The following is a 15,440-nucleotide window of genomic DNA, read 5'->3' as shown; positions in this document are numbered from 1 at the left end:
TTTATTTCAGCCCAGAGCCCATGAGATTCTATCCTGGAGATAGCTGTAGTCTCCTTTGGTGGGGGCTGGAGATTGGGGGAGTAGTAACGGCACAGAATGCTCAGGCTTCTCAGTGCTTTGTGTCCTCACACTGCCTGAGAGACCTGGAGTCCAGCCAGTTGAGACGTCCTGGACAGTCAGTCTGGACAGGAGGCTGGGGCCAAGCCACCCACGATGTCTGGGGCTTCCAGCTAGGAGACTGTGTTTGGGCCGGCTGAAGAAGGGAGAAATAAGTGCATCCACATTTGAAAAGATAAATGAGGGCCATCTATCTGGGCTAAGCATCTGAAAAGATGCTTGTCGGATTGGATCAAGGAGGAAGTCGTTTACATATACGGAAATTGTGCCATGCCTGTCCCCTGGGGGCCCAGTAAGACTCCTGCATTGGAGCCTCTGCTCTCTGAGGGTCACTCAGAAATGCACCCACACATCTCTGGGAAAATTGGGCTTTATTACACAAATTCAGTTTACACCCACCTTTCCAGGGGCATGTTTGCAAGGTGAGCTCACCCAGCCCAGCTGCCAGCATTGAAAAGCACTAAGTAAATTCTCTGTGTGGCTTGGAGCCTTGCTCCTGTCTCCAGCACACTGCTCTCCGTGTGCGGAGGGGCTCGCCGGCTGGTGGCACAGAGGGAGAGCTGATTTTGAATCCAGCCACTGCCCCTCTAGAGCTACTCGGTTGCAGTGGGGCTCCTAGGGAGTTGAAGACTAAATCCTTGTACTGTGCCTTCCCGCACAACCTCGAAGTGGTAAAATGACAGGCTAGGAAGTGAATTCCTGCCCTGGAATCTGTCTTTCCTCTTCCTTCTCCAGTGCTCTCTCATTGGATGCTTCTTTCAAATTCAGTTTCACCCTCTGTATAGTGGGCAGGTAAAAATGTCGTCTCTTTCTTAGGGTTATTGAGAGGCTTGCAAGGGACACACTGCCCTATAAAATGCTTGTCCCAGTTTCTGGTCCGCAGTGAATGTTGGCTATTGCTTTAATTCCCTTTTCGTTTTGGGTTGTCCTCGTGGTTTCACTCTCCCACCCACTATGACTGCATCTGGGCACCTGAGCTTTTGGCATTTCCCCTGGTGGCTCTGGCCCCCTACAGCTCTCAGACCTGCCACCCAGCCATCCCAGGGCCCCCTGCCTAGGTGTTGGCTAAAGAATACATTCATTGCCTTCCCTTCTCTCTGAGGTCCCAGAGCAGTTTGGGCCAATCTATAAGACTGCTTCCCCGCACACACTGCCCCCCGCACACAGAGATGCTTTGTGGGGTGGCAGAGGGTGCTGGACCGGGAGTCAAAGTGCCTCCCCCTGGCCTGACGACCAGTTCTGCCACCAACTGCATGTGAACCCTAGACTGGGACCCTGCCGTCACACATATGGCCTGGCCACACCTCGTGGGCCTGCACGGAGCACAGCTGGTGGGACATAAAGATTGGTGGGATCATTAGACCCTGGGGTAGGGGTCAAAGCTATACTTCTTCCTTGTTATGGTTCTTAGCACATGGAAGAGTGCCTAAAACAGTTTTTGAAAAATCCCAGCTAACACATATTGAGCAATGAGTAGATGCCAGGTGGCGTTCTAAGTGCTTTTCATGAATTCTTTCTGGTAACCCTTGGGACAATCCTATCAAGAAGGCGCGGCTATTATTCCCATTTTGCGGAAGAGGAAGCCGAGGCCCAGTGTGGTTACATTTCTTGGTCAAGGTAATACACTCGTAAGTAGTGGAGCTGGGATTTGGACTCCACCTTCAGAGATCAAACTCCTAACCACAAAGCTTCATCACCCCTCAATACTTATTTGCTGAATGAATACATGAATGACCTGGAGAAGGTCCTTCCCACGGGGTCCCTCTGGGCTCTGGGTCCTGGCCTCTTTATCTAACAACAAGAGGATGCGCACCTGGAGAATTCATCCCACCCATCTCTTCAGATTGACAGTCCAGGGTCTCAGTTGCTTTGAGAGACAACCCACATCGGAACTGAGGATGTATACCCGTTCCTCCTGTGCCCCGCCCTGTTGAAGGGATCTAGGTGTCTGACTACTTAGTCTCTTCTCAGAGGTGGCGCTGTTTCCTGAGTGCCAGGGGGATTTTCACACTGAAACCCCAGAAAGACCCTATGAGGCAGCTCATCCTCACTTTGCAGCAGAGGAAATCAAGACCTAGAGAGGTGAAGAAAATCTCAGGGTTACACAGTGAGTGGGTGGTAGAGCCAGGAGTTGAATCCAAGCATCTGGCCCCAGATCCTGGGTTGTTAATGGTGCCTTCCTTGCTGCCTGCTCCTTTCCAGCCAGGTCCAGGTGCCCAGGCTGAGTTAGTGCACCTGCCAGCAAGCTGCTCTTACACAGGGCCTTTGACCCCTCCACACCGACTGCCGTAAACCCCCAGGGCTCCACCTCTCACTGGCTCCTGCCCTTCTGCTGTGCTTTCTAGGAGTGGGGAGGTGGCGGTAGGAGTGGGGAAAGGAGACAGCATCCTCCCCACGTTTTGAGTGGGGATAGTGGATCAGTACCCTGGCTCTCTCTCCTACCAAGTCAGCACACTAGAGACGACTCCCACTTCGAAGTCATTTCAACAAGATGCCACTGGAGGCCGAGCGCAGTGGCTCATGCCTGTAATCCCAGCACTTTGGGAGGCTGAGGTACGTGGATCGCTTAAGGTCAGGAGTTTGAGACCAGCCTGACCTGCATGGTGAAACCCCGTCTTTACTAAAAATGCAAAAATTAGCCAGGTGGGGCGTTGGGTGCCCGTAGTCCCAGCTACTCGGGAAAATGAGGCATGAGAATCACTTGAACCTGAGAGGTGGAGCTTGCAGTGAGCTGAGATTGCACTACTGCACTCCAGGCTGGGCAACAGAGTGAAACCCTGACTCAAAAACAAAAACAAAACAAAACAAAAACAAAACTGGAACACAAGGGACACACAAACAGCCTCAAAATGGATGTCATGGCACATCTTACTGCAGGAAAACCTCGGGCAAGGTTGGTATTGACCTTCTTCTTGGGCTTCAGCTGGTGCAGAACCAGCCGAAGGTTAAGAGAGAAGGGGGAGACAGTTGGAGAGGTTGCATTTAGAATACCAAGTTCCCCACTGCAACCAGGTTTAAGAAGGCAGGGTTTTAGGGTTTAGAGATTCCCCACACTTTGCACAAACTCCTCCATTGGGTCGTAGGCACTGTGCTAAGAAAGTTATGTGGATGATCACACGGATCCCTCATAACCCTCTAAGTGCAATTTTTCTTTCTTTTTACAGGTGATCTGAGTGAGTATAAGAGAGGTTAGTAAACCTGCCCATGGTCATAAAGCTAAGAAGGGTTGACTCTGGGAACTGAACCCTGGCTGCTTCCATTCCAATGCCTCTGCATTTACCACTATGCCATAGCAAAATCCATGGTAACAGTATCCCACATCCACAGAAGCAAGAGAAAAGCCCTCTCTTTGAGAGTCCGAGGGACAACATGGGGTTGTCAGCAACATAGACTAAACCAACCGGGGACAAGGAAGCAGAGAGAGGAGGCCAGCTGCAGAATTGCCCTCATCAGCCAGCCTGGGCATCAGGAGCAAATCAGGCTCCAGGAATTAGACTCAAAGTCAGGCTTGGACTCGTAGCCCTGGGTGACACAGGCAAGCTACTTCACCTCCCTGACCTCAGTTTTCTGATCTATAAAAGGGCACAGAAGTAAAGCTCGCCCCACTGCCTCGTGACGATGAGAAAGAAGACTGTGCGTAAAGCGCCAGACACAGTGCCTGGCTGACTGCGAAGGTGAGCTGGCGGCTTTGCCCTGTGTAGGGGAAGGTAGGATGTGGGGGTGAAGCTACTCAAGGCCAGACTTCCTGACAGGCTTGTAAGGAATCTTTTAGAAATGGGGTATCTTAGAAAAGTCTTCAAGAATTCAAAGGAAAGGATTAAAAATGATGGTATTGTAAGCAGTGAAGAGGATGTAGCCCCTGACCAGCTTACCCTTTCAAATTCACCACTGAGACCGGGCAGGGTGGCTTATGCCTGTAATCCTACAACTTTGGGAAGCTGAAGTGGAAGGATTGTTTGAGGCCAGGAGTTTGAGACCAGCCTGGGCAACATAGGGGGACCATCTCTACACACATACACAAAAGTTAGCTAGGTGTGGTGGCACACCTGTAATCCCAACTTCTTGGGAGGCTGAGGTGGAAGAATTGCCTGAGCCCAGGACTTCCAAGCTGCAGTGAGATATGATCATACCACTGTGCTCCAGCCTGGGTGACAGAGCAGGACCCTGTTCTGTCCCCTGGGCCCCCAAAAAAATCCACCATGGAGTCTTGAAAGTAATCATAATGAGCCTCCATGCCTCATAGAAAGCGATTTATGATTAAAGCACTTTCACATCATGAATTAATTAGGGCTTTATGAATAGGGGCAAAATAAGGGTTATTATCCCATTTTAAGGATCAGGAGACTGAGGCTCAGAGGGAAAATAACACAGGAGGATTGGAGCTCCCAGGGCAGAGCTTCCTCCGTGAATAGGGGACCTGCTGCTTTGCTGTGCTGAGGCTTGAGAGTGGCAGAGGCCAATCCTGCTGGCCACCAGGCATTCAGATCTGCTGGTCAACCCGGAGTGCCAGTGGTCAGAGAAGGGGGCTAAGATCCTTGAAGGGACTCAACCCAAGATGACCTGTCCTTTCTCCCCTATTTCCTGTAAGTATTCTGATCAAGGCTACAATGCCCTGCTCTTGAATAAGGCTGTGTGTGATCTTCATGCCGTTGTACAGATCTTCTGCCTTCTCTTCCTCTGGGTGCATGGTAAGCTGCAGCTCCCAGCTTCCTTGCAGGCCTAGATGTGCCTCTGGCTTCAGCCAATGAAATATGTGGAAGTGACATGTGTCACTACCGGGTGGAAGCTTTCAAAGCCAGTGTGTGCTTGCCCATGCCATGTTCTCTGCCACAGCGATCATGGAGGAATGTGCCCCAAGGAGCCTCTGTTAAAGGCATGGCCTACTTTGGACATGCAGCAGGAGCAGGAATTAAAACATTGCTGTTTTTTCACTGCAGCGTAGCCTAATCTAACTTGGCTAGTATAGCCATGAATGTTTGGGTCTTTGAGCAAAGGTGATGGTCCCAGGAATAGAATCTATGGTATCTGAAGGGAGCAAGAGGTGGAAGAAGGTGAGATTGGCCAGTGGGTCCACTAGAATATAAGCTCTAGGAAGGCAGAGGTCTTTGTATATTTTGTCAACAATTGTATTCCCAGTGCCTTAGAAGAGAACCTGACAATCAGCAGGTGCTCATTAAATGCTGAATAAACGAATGAATGACCTGAGGTGAGGCAGGCAATGCAGAGGCAAGAGGCCTGAAAGGCAAAAGTGAATGGTTCTGGAAAGGACTCCATAGTCATTCATTTATAAACTCTACAAGCATTAAACACTCATCATGAGAGATCCCCATGTTAACCCAATAATTTGACCAGAAAAAGCCCACTGTAAGTGAATCTACTTAAAACAGGGACCAACATGTCATACAAAAGGGTGAATGAAAAAAAGATTTTAGTTGGGATTTCATTTTGAAAAATGAGACTAAAAATATGAAAATAGAATCTTATATTGGACCAAGATAAGATTATAGTTACAACCATGTGCCGAAACTTTCAGTCCTCAAAGGACAAATCAAATATTGATTGGTTTAGCAGGGCATGATTTTCCTGAACAAAATTATATGCTAGTATGATACGACATTTTTAAAAAGGTCATATTTCACTGTCACAGCATAATGATCAAAGTTTCTTATCATGAACTCATTGTTGTCCATATTCTCTTCTGTCATTCTCTGGCCTAACTGCCAGATTCTCAGAGTCCTCCAGTGTCTTCTTTGATTGGCCTTACTAACTCCCACAACTTTCATGTGATGTCAGTTTCACCATGCAATCCTTCGGCTTTGTATGATCAGCGGCTTACCCCACATGACGGAGAAACTGATGGACACGGATATTGTGTGAAGGGCAGGGATCAATGCTGGTTCTGAGCAAGAACAGACATTTATTCAGGGACTACTTTTGTAAGTGGACAGTCTATTCATGTTCTCTATTAGGATGACATTTTGAAAAACCCACAACCTTGGCCGGGCAAGGTGGTTCACGCCTGTAATCCTAGCACTTTGGGAGGCTGAGGTGGGTGGATCACCTGAGGTCAGGAGTTCGAGACCAGTCTGGCTAACATGGGGAAACTCTGTTTCTACTAAAAATACAAAAAATTAGCCAGGCTTGGTGGCGTGCACCTATAATCCCAGCTACTCAGGAAGCTGAGGTAGGAGAATCACTTGAACCCAGGAGGCAGAGGTTGCCGTGAGCCTAGATCGCACCATTGCACTCCAACTTGGGCAACCAGAGAGAAACTGCATCAAACAAACAAACAAACCAACCTACAACCTCACATCTATGGGGTTGCAGATAATGATTAAGCAGACCCCTTCATGGGGCCTGAATAAAGAAGTGGGGATACTACGGTGAACCAGGTAGACCCATCTCCTGCCCTCCAGCCACTCCCCCAGTGGCCACATTCTAGGCTGGGTTGGGACCATCACTCCAGCTTCCTGCCCTAGCCCTGGGTCCTGCCTCTGTCTCCACAGTGGCACCCATGGAAGGAACCTCTTGGCAGAGAGTCCCGTGCCCAGCAGTTTGATCCTCAGTGTGGTCATGGGAATAGGGAGAAGAATTTTGTGCTGAGACACCCTGGGACCCTTGCCTTAGGAAGATACACAATGTATGATCTAGCAAATGGTTTTCAGATTGGGGACTAGGATCCCTCCAGACCCCAGTGAGGATTCAAGAGGTGAGATTTCAATTTCTCAGGTTTGTTAATTTGTCTGCCTTTGTTAATGTCTCTTCCTGAGATCTTGATCTGACCACGGTGCTTCCCTGCTCTGTGACTGTTCATTGTGTTAACTAAGCCTGACTTGTTTGTGTCAAATTCAGCTTCTCCTCACAATTCCCCTTTGCAGCCTGATTCCATATTTCTCTTGCACTCTGACTCTGTGTTCCAAACTAGAATATGTGCTATTCCCCAGACATCTGTAAGCCTCAACTTTGCACCCTTGTTTATGTTCCTCCCTCAACCCAGAGCCCTGTGATCCCATCTCTGGGTTTTGAAATCTACTCATCCTGCTGGGTCCTTTCAAACCCACCTCCTCCATGTAGCCTTTCCCTACCCCTTTGTCTAGGAGTGATTGCTCCTTCCTCTGGGACCCTAGGATCCAGCTTTGCTCAGCTAAATCCTGCTGTAACAATCTCCATGCATGGAATGGTCTTAAGTTCTCTTCTAGAGGGTGGCACTGCCGTTTGCTATTGCTAGCTCTTTGAGCTCTCCAAGACTTAGTTTTATCATCTGTAAAGTAGAGATTAGTAAAACCTCATGGGAGGCTGGGCATGGTGGCTCACGCCTGTAATCCCAGCACTTTGGGAGGCTGAGGCGGGTGGATCATCTGAGGCCAGGAGTTGGAGACCGACCTGACCAACATGGAGAAACCCCATCTTTACTAAAAATACAAAATTAGCCAGGCGTGGTGGCACATGCCTGTAATCCCAGCTGCTTGGGAGGCTGAGGCAGGTTAATCGCTTGAACCCGGGAGGCAGAGGTTGCAGTAAGCCGAGATTGCACCATTGCACTCCAAGCCTGGGTAACAAGAGTGAAACTCCGTCTCAAAAATAAATAAATACATAAAAAATAAATAAAACTGCATGAGGAAGGCACCAGGTAAGGGAATGACACAAGACAAGGAAGAAACTAGGTACTACTCTTTGTCCCTCTTTCCCCCACCCCCATGTCTAACTGTTCCTTCTCTGCTATTTTTGCAGGCTCATCCTTGGGGCCAGGACTACAGGGAGGCAAGTGACCAGATGCTGAAGACAAAAATTCCTCCAGGTTCAAGCTTGCCCTGCCCTGCTTCAATGCATAAGCAGTTGACTCAACAAAGATATGCCTCTGACTCAGCCCTTGCCTCTGTGTCTCAAATCCAGGAGCTCTTCTCCTGAGTGCTATTTTGCATAAGCTTGGGTAATTGATGACCATTGGTTTCCCCACTTGAGACTGCAAGCCTCTTGAGAACAGAGACCCAACATGCCGCCCAGAGCCCGGCATGAAGTGGGCACCCAGTGATCCAATGGTTTTCATTCCTTTCCCTATTTCCACCCTTTCTTGTCTGTTGATTCAAACTGACACTGATCGACCAAGACCTCCTGCCCCTCCCAGCCCTGCCTGTACTCACGCTCTGGTCATGTGGGAAACACTTCCTTGCTCCTCTATGTCCACCCACATAGCCACATCCATCCATGGCTTCCTCCAAATCCGCACTCTAGCATCACCTCCTTGAGGAAGCCTGCCTAGCCCCACACAGAACACTCCTGATCCCAATCCCCTCTCCCTAAGGAATCCAGGAACCCAGAGGGTTTCATAGGATGGAGGACTTGTGCACCCCTGGTGACCTGGAGTCATACTCAGTCCAGTGACCCCACTGGGCTGTTCGCCAGTTCCCCCAGGGATGTCTGTCAGTTTCCTGTTTAGGTGACCCTCTTCTTGGCCTTGCTCAAGCCCCTTCCCAGGATGCCTGTGAGACTACGAGAACCCTATGTCTGCATTGCCTGGTCATTGGTCACTCGAGGTTGTGTTGTACAGGGAACCACCAGGGGTATTGAGAGAAACCCAGGTAGGTATTCAGCAGAGAGGACCCGAAAAGGAACCCAGGCCAGCGGCCTGGAGGAGTGCTGCCCCTGAGCCTCTGGGTGCCTCTTCCACTGCTTTTCCTTCTTCAGGGCTGTCCCTTGCCCTCATGGACCTGGCCTCTCACAGAGCCATAACCAGCATTTGCATCATTGTCTGGTAATGAGAGGCCAGCCAGTCAGTGAAGGTGCTGGCTCAGAGCAGAGTCTGGAGCAAAGTCGCAATGAGTGAGACAGAGCAAGCACAAAGGTGCTTCTTCCCTCTGGGCCCAGGGGCTGTCAGGTGAGTGGGGACCGCGGGGATGGGTGAGTGGGGGCCGCTGGGATGTCTGAGTGGGTGTCCTAGCCCCTTGGAACAGAACACCGATGTCATCACCCGGTGATGGGGCTCCCTGTCTTCTACCTCCTCCCTCCAGCCAGGACAACTTTACTAACAGCCTAATGGCCAATGTCTAGAGCACCTTCTGAGAGCTGTGTCTGGCCCAGATCTGGGGGTGTCTTTAGCTCCTTTTCTGTGAGGTCACATATAAGAGTTTCCTAATCCTGAAGCTAGGGCCAAGGAGGCTGCTCAGAGCCTGAGCCATTTCCAGGTCAGGAGCCTTGGCTCATCTCAGACCAGCAAGGCAGTGGGGTCTACAGGCCACCTACCCAGGCACGGTGACCACCAGCCCTGCACCATCACCTGGATGGGGCTGGATTGGAGACAACCGAAGCACTATTCCTGGAGACAGATGCCAGCCAAGGCTGGGTGAGGGGATGAGGGCCCCGCAGCCACACATCAGACCTTGGGGACCCTGCCCAGCAACCTTTGGATCAAGTTCAAGTCACAATCCTCTGCATGTGCACACGTGGGCACACATACACATGCATGTCCCTGCACTCTTAAATCCCTGCACAGCAGCAAACACACATGCACCCACAAACATGTAAACACATTTATATACACACACCACAGACCTGCTTACCAACTCATGTAGTTCACGTGATACACGTCACTACCCTCCAGAAAATCCCCTTACACACACATGCCCTAATATACCTTTTCTTTTTTTTTTTTTTTTTTGAGACGGAGTTCTCGCTCTGTCACCCAGGCTGAAGTGCAGTGGCCGGATCTCAGCTCACCGTGCAGCCCCGGGGCCCTGGGTTTACTTATATTCTCCTGCCTCAGCCTCCCGAGTAGCCTTGACTACATTAGCTGGGACTACAGGTGCCCTCACACCCCAGCTGTTTTTTTAGTAGAGACGGGTTTCACTCACAGGGCCAGCTGCATTTGCCCTTGATCTCCTGACCTCGTGATCCACCCATCTCGGCCTCCCAAAGTGCTGGGATTACAGGCTTGAGCCACCGCGCCCAGCCCCTAATATACCTTTCAAGAGCATATGCCTGCGTGCATTACACGCACACACATGGACATGTACTCAGCCCCACCGGCCAACCCAGCTGACCACAGAGTCTCATGGCCTTATGGCCTCTTCGCAGGAGCAGAAAGACCAGAGCTCATCTAGACCCTTTTGAGCCTTGTCCAGTCCCCATAAGCTGGCACAAGCTGGGCCACAGGTGAGCTTCAGGGAAGGGCTGCTGCTCTCAGGAGAGAAGACTTACTTCCTAAGTCTTAAAAAAAAAAAGGAGGGAGGAGGTAAGGAAGGACAGGAGGGAGGGAGGAAAGACAGAGAGAGAGAGAGAAAGAGAGGGTAATAAAAGAGAAAGAGAGAGAGGGAAAGAAAAAGAAAAAGATAAAAAAGAAAAAAAAAGAAAGAGAGAAAAAGAAAGAAAAGGCAAAAGAAGGAACGGGGTTAGGGGGAGAGGCAGGATGGTGTGTGATGCCTGTTGCTCTTCAGAAGAGAGGAGGGAATGGTTCTGGCCCCCGCCCCTCAGGCCTCCTGGTGCTGCTGCTGTGCGGGCGGGCAGGAGCACGGGGTGGAACTGTTGGGGCTGCCGCAGATGTTATGGTGGAACTTCCAGCGGAGGCTTGATGTGTTAGCAGACGCCACACTGCACCCGCTGCTGAGTTCCTCTCCCCTAGCCGCTTCCCTCTGCCCGGGGACCTTTTCTCCTTCCCCTCTTACCTTGCAGAAGCCCAGGGACGCGGGGCTCAGAAAAGGGTGTGCGTTTGGCCGGTGGCTCTGGGGACGGTCACAAGCTGCCGGGCATCCGAAGGGCAGCAGGCATGAGCCCGGCTGCCGGGGTGGGCACCCTGCAGGGCTCCTGACTGCCCCAGAGCTCTGGAGTACAGACGAGGGATGATGGGGGATTGACCAGGAGCTGGTGGAAACAGGTGGCAGGGATGGAAGGTTGAGAGAGGGAGGAAGGAGGCAGAGACAGAGGAGAGAGACAGAGACACAGAGAGGAGATGCAGAGACTCACACACAGAAAAAAGAGAAACAGACACAGAAAGCAAACAAGAAAGAGAAGAGGGAGCAGGAGAAGGGGTGGCGAGGGAGAGAAAGAGAGGAGACAGACAGAAAGAGAGAGAGAGAGAGCAAGAGAGAGAGAGAGCGAGCCGGACCTGAGTAGCAACATGTGGCCATGCTCCCTCACTTCTTACGTTGAAGCATCCTGGCATCCTGGGCTCCTCCCCATGGTGCCTGCATGGTGTACCCACCCTGACACACATGCACATAGACACACAAACTTACCACAGACACACACGCACACACTCATGCATGCCCTTGCCCACCCAGAGCAGCCCCCTTGTCTAGCCTCTCCTCCTCACACAAGTGGGGCCAGCTCTTACCTTACCCCAGAAGCACACGTGTCTAGGTACACACTCCCTCTCTCCACGGCCACAGTGGTTGCCTTCTGCACCCAGTGCTGCTGGAGGTGCGGCCCGGGGCTGGGCTCCAGTGCCCAAGCCCTGCACCCGCTGCCCTGGCAGCTGGCTTGATCAATGCCCACATTGCGATAGCTGTTTAGGTGGCCTGCAGGAAGCCGAGCCATTTGTTTTGTCAGAGCGTAACCATGACAATCACCCCATACGCACACACCGCTGGTGCTGTTTCCCCACCCCTCGCCCTTCCCTCCCCCTTCTCCAGAGCACAGGAGAAAGCTGGAGGCCACTTAGCAGCCTCATCTTATTCCTGCTGGGGCTGAAGGAAAGGGCCTGGCCAGTGATAACAGTCCTGCGGGCAGCTCCTTCCTGGGGAGTGGGGCTGCCTCCAGGGTATTTCAGCACTGTGCAGAGCCTGCATGGGCCAGGGATACCTTCTGCCTGTGCAGGAGCTGGCCCCTCTCTGTCTCCCTGCCCCCTCAGCAAGTTTAGTTTTTAGCCAAGTGTTACAGGCTGCCAATCCATTTTCCCCCATAAGGCCACAGTACAGCGAACAGACAGCATTGGTGACCGTGGTCGTGGGCAGGTCCTCTGCCGGGGCCTTTGGCCATGCCTGTTCACCTTAGAGTCCCAAGCCATCCCTTGCTGCCCCTGGCCATGCCAAAGCCACACGGGAAATTGCTAGGATTCTAGGTGCAGCTCCTGGAGGCATCAGACTGGAGGTCTGAACTCTGGAGATACAAAGTTGGGTAGCCCAGAGAGCCAGGGGCTTGTCATAACCAAGGAAGCCAAGTGGCCGGCTGGGTTAGGACTGCAAAATCTAAATTCAGAGCCTAGAGTTACAGAGTTCAAAGTTGAGAGATGCTTCAGAGGTACAGGATGGAGCAAATGATCACACGACTCATTTAAGCCTTATAAAAATCCTCAAGAAGAGGGCCTTTCTTTCAGGTTTATAGGGAAATTGTGATTCGGAGGGGCAGAGTGACTTGCTGAAAGTACACAGCCAGGAAATGACAGAGCAGGGATTCAAATTCACCGTGATCCCAACACTGGAAACTCCACTGCATTTTACTGGCCTTTTACAGCTGTCACTGTGTGCTGGGCACCGCACACACGGCCTGGAAGAAGTGCATCTCACTCGTTCTGGTCCAAACCCTGGGAGGTGGATGATATGCTATGTTCATTTCAAATATGAGCTCAGAGAGGTGACATGACTTTCCTAAGACCACACAGGACGTGGAAGAGCCAAAGTTGGAACCCAGGTCTGTCTGATGCCACCTCTCCACCCTACCTCCTTCTCCACACAGGAGGCTTCATCTGGGACTGACGGTCAGCCCCCTCTTCTGGACTCTCTGCCTAAGGAGAGTGGAGCCTGAGGATGGGATAGGGGTAGTCCGTGGACGCAATGGGAAAAGGGAGCACAGATGTCATGTGGGGTGCAAGAACTCCCTGCTGGGGTAACAGATGAAGTGTGATCTTAGCCAGAAGTCCACAAACCACTGATTCCCCATTATGGAGTGACAACTTAGGGTTCCAAAAGAGTTTCGAGTCCCCCCCAGAACTTCACGAAACATACTACCTGAAGTCCCAGGACTTCCCCATCTATGAAGATGCTGGACAGCTGAAAAGGAAGCCCCAGCAAAAGAACCTTAGAGAACATTCTGGAGGAGGAATTTGAGGGGACTGCTGGGCAGAGGGAGTGAAGGGGGTGAGAGGAAGGTGAACTAGACAAGGGCAAATGAACTTCTCAGGCTTGGCTGTTTTGCCTGGATTACCTCCGAACCCCTGCTGAGGTGTTGGATCAGCCTCTAGAGAGAAGCAAAATCGCTGTCACGGGCTGAGGAGAAAATGACTGGTTGGGTAATGGAAAGGTGCCTTTGTCATATAAGGACTAACCAAGGATGAGACAAAGTTTACCTTCAGTTCGATACTTACACTTGTTCACCTTGAGGCGGGCCTTGGAGAGTGCTTGGGGAAAGTGATGAGTAAGACACAGATTTCCAGGAACCTGGCACACAGTTTCCCAACCAGATTTTGTCCCACTCAACAGTTCCCTGAAGCCTTTCTGCGTGCATTATTTTATTTAACCCTCGTCATCACCCAGTGCAGTAGTTATCATCAGCCCTGCTCCGTATGGGGTGGGGACTGAACCTGAGAGCTGAAGTGACTGGCCTGTAGTTATAGCCAAGAAATGGCAGAGCTGGGATTCAAACTCAGTTCTCCATGACTTCCAAGTCTAGCACCCTTGCAACAATGCTACACGACCTCATGCCTCTTAGAGTGGCTATGAGTCACTTTTCGGCTCAGAGAGTCCTGGTTCCTTGGAGACAGGGGACCGGGGCTTGGGGACATAGCCACTTAGAATTCTAACCCCCACCACCCCCAAATACCCCCAGGCTCCCAAAGTCCAATTCTCAGTCCCCCATGAGTTCAAGATCCCTGTCTCCCAATGAACATGGGACCAGAAGTCTGTATCCACTGGTTATCCTTTTGACTCATCCGTCCCAAGCCTGGAGTTTACATTTTAGGACCAAAACTCTCTGGGAGAACAACGTCAGCCTGGTTGAGTGGATACGAGGCGTGAAGAGGACATGAGAGGTGGCAGGAGACAGGGGACCTGAGATGTGAATGGTGTGAGTGGAGAAGGCTTCGAGCTGCCTCTTCTTGAAGGGTTCAAGATTTTCTTACCCCATTGTATTAGTTTCCTGGGGCTCCCAGAACAAATGACCACAAACTGGATGGATCAAAACAACAGGCATTTATTCTCTCATATTTCTGGGGGCTAGAAGTTTGGAATCAAGGTGCCAGTGGGGCCGTACCCCCTCTGAAGTCTTCACAGAAGAACTGTTCCTTGCTTCCTCATAGTTTCTGGCAGTTGCTGGCAATCCTTGTCATCCTGTGGCTTGTAGCTGCGTCCCTCCAACTTCTGCCTACATTTTCACGTGCCTGTCTTCCCTGTGTGTGTCTCCATGTCTGTCTCCAAATCTCCCTTTCCTTTCTCACATAAAGACATTCGATTAGGGCCCACCCTAACCCAGTATGACTGCATCTCAGCTTGATCACATCTGCAAAGACTCTACTTTCAAGTAAGGTCACATTCACAGGTACCGGGAGTTAAGACTTGAACATATCTTACACCGTGGAATACTACGCAGCCATAAAAAGGAATGAGATCATGTCCTTTGCAGGGACATGGATGAAGCTGGAAGCCATCATCCTCAGCAAACTAACACAGGAACAGAAAACCAAACACCGCATGTTCTCACTCATAATTGGGAGCTGAATAATGAGAACGCATGGACACAGGGAGGGAAACAACACACACCAGGGCCTGCGGGTGGGGACGAGGGGAGGGAGAGCATCAGGACAAACAGTTAATGCATGCAGGGCTTAAAACCTAGATGAGGGGTTGATAGGTATGGCAAACCACCATGGCATGTGTATAACTATGAAACAAACCTGCATGATCTGCACAGGTATCACAGAACTTAGAGAAAAAAAAATACTTGAACATATCTTCTAGGGAGACACAATTTAATCCACAATACCCATTCAGAGGAAATAAAGGACACAGGACAGGCATAATTCCAAGAGGCCAGGCTGCTGAACTTCTAGAAATTCGGAGACGCCAGGAAAGGAAGTAGCAGCATAATACGGTAATTAAATGTGGACTCTGGTACCAAATAGCTTGGGTTCAAACCCTGGCTTGATCATTTCCCAGCTGTGTGCACTTGGGAAAATTACTTAACCTCTCTGTGCTTCAGTCTCCTCTCTGTAAAATGACGGTACCTTGAAGTGTTGTTATGATTATTAAGTGAGTTAATATTTGCAAAGGGCTTAGTAAGCACCATACAAGCGTCTGTTAAAATAACATGCAATGTTAATAAACATGCAATGTTCCCTAGATGAATATTACTATGTTATAGGGGTGAAACTGAGATCCATAAAGGGGAGATGACTTCCC

The 15,440-nt window shown here is 50.6% G+C and overlaps 1 protein-coding gene and 1 long non-coding RNA gene across 3 annotated transcripts in view; one reads left to right on the top strand and one right to left on the bottom strand.

Moving 5' to 3' along the window:
- Window positions 1-11,678, bottom strand: part of VWA5B1 (von Willebrand factor A domain containing 5B1) — a 68,288-nt gene extending 56,610 nt beyond the window's left edge. Inside the window, exon 1 of one of the 2 annotated variants that reach the window (XM_003891255.5) lies at window positions 11,444-11,678. The gene's annotated coding sequence lies outside the window, so the exon portion shown is untranslated. The remainder of the gene's footprint in view (window positions 1-11,443) is intronic. The other variant, XM_021936874.2, reaches the window with a different exon arrangement.
- On the top strand, window positions 100-8,266 carry LOC108585430. The gene is made up of 4 exons (XR_002521377.2): window positions 100-409; window positions 3,282-3,791; window positions 5,842-6,053; window positions 7,849-8,266. It is a non-coding gene; the product is annotated as an uncharacterized LOC108585430 (long non-coding RNA).
- Window positions 11,679-15,440: the final 3,762 nt, after the last annotated feature.

Source organism: Papio anubis, chromosome 1 (genome assembly GCF_008728515.1).
Source record: "Papio anubis isolate 15944 chromosome 1, Panubis1.0, whole genome shotgun sequence".
NCBI lineage: Eukaryota > Metazoa > Chordata > Mammalia > Primates > Cercopithecidae > Papio > Papio anubis.
This window is presented reverse-complemented; position numbering and strand designations above follow the sequence as displayed.